The sequence below is a fragment of the Pipistrellus kuhlii genome, unplaced genomic scaffold, assembly GCF_014108245.1.
Source record: "Pipistrellus kuhlii isolate mPipKuh1 unplaced genomic scaffold, mPipKuh1.p scaffold_m20_p_5, whole genome shotgun sequence".
Taxonomy (NCBI): Eukaryota; Metazoa; Chordata; class Mammalia; order Chiroptera; family Vespertilionidae; genus Pipistrellus; species Pipistrellus kuhlii.
Genome location: NW_023425551.1, coordinates 70851364 through 70857231, shown reverse-complemented (window position 1 = coordinate 70857231; position 5868 = coordinate 70851364). Strand labels below are relative to the sequence as shown.

Below are 5868 nucleotides of genomic sequence, written 5' to 3'. Positions count from 1 at the left end.
AAATGTTTTAAGAATCCTCACTGGCTGTTAAGGGTTTTGTTTTGTCCTGATGTGTAGTTTTATCCTGGTGTACTTTTAAGTTAAAATGATAAATTTATGTATCATTTTTAAATCTTAATCTTTATTTTTTATAAGTGAGAAAGAAACTGGCTTAATTTAGGATGTCAGAACTGAAATAATTATTTAAGAAAAAAGGATGCTACCTTATCACTACACTAAATCCATTTCGGCTGTTAATCCTGTTCTCCCTACTAATATAGTTCTGCTCTGACTACAAAGAATGGATAGCTGTTAATTACAAAGATGGACATGCTCAGGAGCTGAGGACAGAAGGGGCAAATAAAATGGGAATTGCTTTAAACATTGGAGAATCAGTTCCTCCTCTTTTTTAAAAAATATATTTTATTGATATTTTACAGAGAGGAAGAGAGAGGTATAGAGAGTTAGAAACATCAATGAGAGAGAATCATAGACCAGCTGCCTCCTGCACACCCCCTACTGGGGATGTGCCCGCAACCAAGGTACATGCCCTTGACTGGAATTGAACCTGGGACCTTTCAGTCCGCAGGCCGATGCTCTATCCACTGAGCCAAACCGGTTTGGCAGTCCCTCCTTTTTTAATACTATGTTCTACTTTGATTACCATGATACTATTCCCTCCTGTCACTTATATTTTCCATTACTATTTTTCAGTCTCTTTTGGCTATTTATTAAATTTTGGTTCTCAAGATTCTAATTTTGGCCCTCTTCTCAATTTCACTCTCTCTCTCTAGGAAAAGCCACAAATTTCTATGATTTCAGCTACTGCCCTTAGGCTGGTATTTCCCAAACACATAAAAGGCACTAATAAATGGTAGGCACTCATTATCCGTGTTTCTACTCCTTACTTATTTCTCAAGCTTTAATAGTGTTTTATCAATTGCCAATTATATATTTGCAGCAGGATGGCCCACAGTCCTGTGACCTCAAGTTTCCAATTATTAAGTAATTTTTTTTTCCTGTACAACTTCCTCCCTACCCTTTAAAATGTGCTCTTCCTCCAGGATTCTCTGTTGTATGACACAGTCAGTACAGCAGCCAAGAAACATGGGGACTTCTTTAACTTCTCAGTTGCTTTCTTATTGTTCAAAATGTTTAAATCCATTTATAAAAAAGAGATCAAAGTCTCTTGTGAACATAGACGCAGTAAGTACCACTTCACACCCATTAGGATGGCTGTTATAAAAACAAAATGCAAAATAACAAGTGTTAGGGGTGACATGGAGAAATTGGAACTCTTGTACATTGCTGGTGAGAGTGTAAGATGGTACAGCTGCTATATAGAACAGTATGGGAACTTCCTCAAAAAATTAAATAAAATTATCCTATAATTCAGCAATTCCACTTCTTGGTGCATACTCAAAAGAATTGAAAGCAGAGATTTGAACAGGTGTTTGTATACTAATGTTTATAGCAGCTTTTTTCAAATAGCCAAAAGGTGGAGGCAACTCAACTGTCCATTGATGGATAGATGGATAAGAAAAATGTGGTATATACCTAAAATGGAATATTATTCATCCCTAAAAAGGAAGGGAATTCTGAGACATGCTATATCATGGATGAATCTTGAAAGTATGCTGCATGATATAAGCCTGACACAATGGGCACATAGTATCTGACTCTACTTATGTGAGACACTACAATAATCAGAAAGTAGAAGAGGGTTACCAGGAACTTGGGTGGAGGAGAATGAGGAGTTACTGTTTAACGGGTAACTAGTTTCAGTTTGGGATGATAAAAGAGTTCGGGAGGTAGATAGTGGTGATTGTTGCACGATAATGTGGATGTACTTAATGCATACTAAATGGTTAAAGTGGTAAGTTTTAAGTATATTTTACTAACATTTTTTAATCTAAAAAATTTAAAGTATGTGAGTATAGTTGTAAATATATATTAGCAAATTGAATTCAGCATTATAAAGAGGACACTACATCATATCTAAGTGTGGCTCATCCCAGGAATACAAGGTTAGCTTCAACATTTAAAACTCAATAGCCCTGGCCAGTGTTTCTCAGTGGTTAGAGCATCATCCCATGCACTGAAAGGTTGTGGGTTCAGTTCTCACTCAAGGGCACATACCTGGATTGTTCCCTGGTCCTGCAGTTGGGGCACATTCAGGAGGCAACCAATAGATATGTCTCTCTCACATCAATGTTTCTCTTTCTCCCCTCCTCTCTCGCACTCCTGCTCTCTAAAAATCAATGAAAAAAGTATCTGAGTATTTTTAAAAATTAATATAATTCACCTAATAAACAAAAAAGAGAATCAACCATCTCAATAGAGTATGAAAAGTACATAATATAACCCAATATCCTTTCATGATTAAAGTTCTCAAAAAAAACTTGGCAAAGAAGGTAACTCAACCTGGTAAAAGAGATCTAAGTAAAGCCTATACCTAACATCACATTGGTGAAAGACTGAAGGCTGTCTCCCCACAGGAACAGGATAAGAATACTCAGTCTCAGCATTTTTATTAAAAATGTACTGCAGGTCTTAGCCATTGCAATGAGGCAAGAAAGAGAAAAGGTGTATATATCAGAAAGAAAGACATAAAACTACCTTTATTCACAGGTGATGTAACTGCGTAGACAATCCTAAGGAATCTACCAAAAAAGCTACTAGAATTAATGAATCTTAGCAAGATCATAAACTAGAAGGTCAATACACAGAATATATATTGCAGTAGCAATGAAAACTTGGAAACTAAAATTTTTAAAAGTATAATTTACAATAATATGAAAAACTTAGGGATAAACTTAACAAGATACTTTGCAAGGCTTCTTCACTGTAAACTACAAAATATAGCTGAAGAAAGTAAAGAGCTCAATTAATGGAGAGAGGAAACCATGTCCACGGATTGAAAAAAGTATTGCTCAGAAGTCAGTTCTTAAAGTGATCTCTATCTACAATGCAATCCTAATAAAAATCCCAACAGGTTTTCTTTTTTTGGCAGAAATTGACAAGTATACTCTAAAATACATATGGGAAAGCAAAGGCTGGGCATTCAGGCCATAAAAATAAATGAGAGGAGTTCCTGCTTCCAGGAAGGTCACACTGGTAGAAGGAAGAAATAGTAAACAATTGCAAGCCATGATAGGTAATGTAACAGACATAGGGTAAAAGGAAGAGAAAGGAGAGTCACAAGGAAGAGAAAGGAGAGTCACGAGGAAGAGAGATTTCAGCTAGACCTTGCTCGACATCTTTAAATCAAATGCTTTTTTTACATGGTGATTGGGACATTAACTAGAGTACACTTGGAAATGGAATTGAATCTTTAAGAATGAGTGTATGGGTAAAAGTTTAGCGCCCCCCCTCCCCCCCCGCTTCCATAGAAAAAACTTTTTATTGCACAGGTATATACACAACAGTTAAATTTGTGAACATTTACAGGCATGGAGTTCAATACCAAATCTTTATTGCATTCCATACACTGTACTGTGCACTCCTGTTTTGGGTTCAGCCCAACAGGAATGAGACACAAAGTTATTGCTTTGTGAACAGTGAGTTTCGATTAAATAGAATATTTGGCATTAAGAACAGAGCCAAGGATCCTAATTTTTAATACCCTATAAAAAGTATCTAGCATCTTCAGATGTCAAATCCTGCATATAGTAGGAGGCAGATTCTATCTTCTTAGCAACTAATAGGTGGTATTGGACACAATAAAATATGCCCTTGTTCAAAGGGGGGCCTTTGAACTTTACAAAATGTATAGAAACAAAGCTTGCTGATGATTTTATGTTTCAAAAAAAAAAACTTGGAACCTTAACTCTTCAAATGGAATGTTCTTTGAAATGACATGTTCCTTTAAGGTACTGAAGCTTTATTTGCATATTTATTTCACATCTTGTCGATCTGAGTAAACTTCAAAAGTCTAGCTTTTCAGAGAAATCATATTCATTCTTTCATTTACTAGTATTCATTAGAGGCCCAGTGTACAGATTCATGCACTGGTGGGGTCCCTTGTTGTAGCCCACAGGGATTGGGCCGAAACCAGTAGTCCAACACCACCTGCCACTCCTGCTCATCCCAGCCCCACTTTCCATGCCTCCCCCCACCCCCCAATGCTCTAGACTGCAGTGGCCAGCCATGAGCCCTTCGACCTGTGCCTAACAGTTGGCTGAGCAGCGTTCCCACTGTGGGAGCTAGCTAACCACCAGGGGGCAGCTCCTGCGTTGAACATCTGCCCCCTGATGGTCAGTGTGCATCATAGCAACCAGTCACCTGGTTGCCTAGGTTGCCTAGGCTTTTATATATATATATATTCTGTGATACTAGTACTGTATATACTGCCCCAGCCCCCAGACTAGATTCCAGGAATGCAAGAAACAGTGCTTGCCAAAAGGAGATTTTAAGCTGGTGGATGGCTAATTGTAACACAAATAAGAGTGCAAAGTAAGCCCAGGTGCTCTGGAAGTGGGGAGATCTCTAATCTGTGTAGATGGAGACACTGAGCTTCACTCCCGTAGACGAGGGTTATACGCCTTGACTTCATCTACATTGTATCTGATATTTCATAATGTGAAGGACTGAGATGGAAAAGTATGAGAAACTAAGATGAATGTTTCTAATGTTGCAGATGAGCAGAAATCCAATGCAGACATCTCTGTGAGCTACTTATAGGGTCTGCCCTTCTCCATGCCACTCTCTCCTCCTCGACAAATGGAGTCGTCCAGGGACTCCCTTGATAAGATTTAGGTGGGGGACAAACAAGAGTTCGGCCAAGAGACCCTCTGCTACAGGAGATACAGCAAGACTTTGAAGTCACGTTTCTTCCTTTACTCTTGACCTCCTTTTATGAGCCCAGTTCTGTCCTCACTCTGGGAGTAAATGAAGAATAAATGCCTGAAAAGCTAGGCTGCCAGTTAGGCAACCTAAACAGCAAAGAAACTCCCACTGGACAAACATGGGGAAGGAAGCATTTAGGTCTCCATATACTAGAGTCTCATACTATTTATTTACTTATTTATCCTCACCGGAGGATATTTTTCCCATTGACTTTTACAGAGATTGGAATGGAGAGAGAGAGAGAGGCATCTATGTGTCCATTGGTTGAGCCTGCAACCAAGGTGCATGCCCTTGAACAGAATCTAATCTGTGACCAACTGTTCATTGGATAGGGTTGCAACTCTATCCACTGAGCCAAACGGGTTAGGGCTCACACTTTATTTTAACCCCTGTAACAATTCAGGTGATCAAAGGGGTTCGCAGAAAGAGGGTCAGCAACCTGCTCCAGGTCACAGCAAACGTTGTCCTATGTAGGACACAAGCGCATATCATAGGCACCCTGAGCCCAGGAGCGCCTGAGGGCCTGTGGGTGTTGGGGCCCTTTCCCCCTGGCGAGCCTGCGCCTGGCTCACACTCGCTGGACAGCCCCAGAGGAAGCAACTCTCTGGCCTGGGCCTCCCAGCAGCCCGTGGCCAGCCCTTCACACTGTGGCCCTCAGAGTGGAAGGCGCTCTCAGGAGAGGCAGGTCCTGCCCCAGTCCTGGCCTCCTGAACAGTCCTGCAAGTCTCTTCTGCCCTCCTGCCACCCCCCTCCCTGGGTTCCCACCGCTTCCCTCCAGGCCCGCGGCCAGAACCCCGGGCGCCGCGCGCGCAAATGCCTGCGCGGCCTCGCAACCGTGGGCTCAACCGTGGGACGGTTGGACACGCCGCGGGGGTCTTACCAGTCGGTGCGAGTCCGGCCCGGAGGCTGGACGATTGGCACAGCGCCTCCGGTGGCCTCGCAGGGGGGGTCTTCCCAGGGCTTGGGTCCAGAGCCTGGGTTGTGCTCCCTCCGGAGGCGCAGGGGGTCCGCGGGCCTGGCCCGCCCTGGCCGCGCCGAGGA

The 5868-nt window shown here is 41.8% G+C and overlaps 1 protein-coding gene across 1 annotated transcript in view; it reads right to left on the bottom strand.

Moving 5' to 3' along the window:
- Positions 1-5862, bottom strand: part of LOC118705039 (24-hydroxycholesterol 7-alpha-hydroxylase) — a 101834-nt gene extending 95972 nt beyond the window's left edge. Inside the window, exon 1 of the mRNA XM_036413196.2 lies at positions 5708-5862. The gene's annotated coding sequence lies outside the window, so the exon portion shown is untranslated. The remainder of the gene's footprint in view (positions 1-5707) is intronic.
- Between the last annotated feature and the right edge of the window lie 6 nt (positions 5863-5868).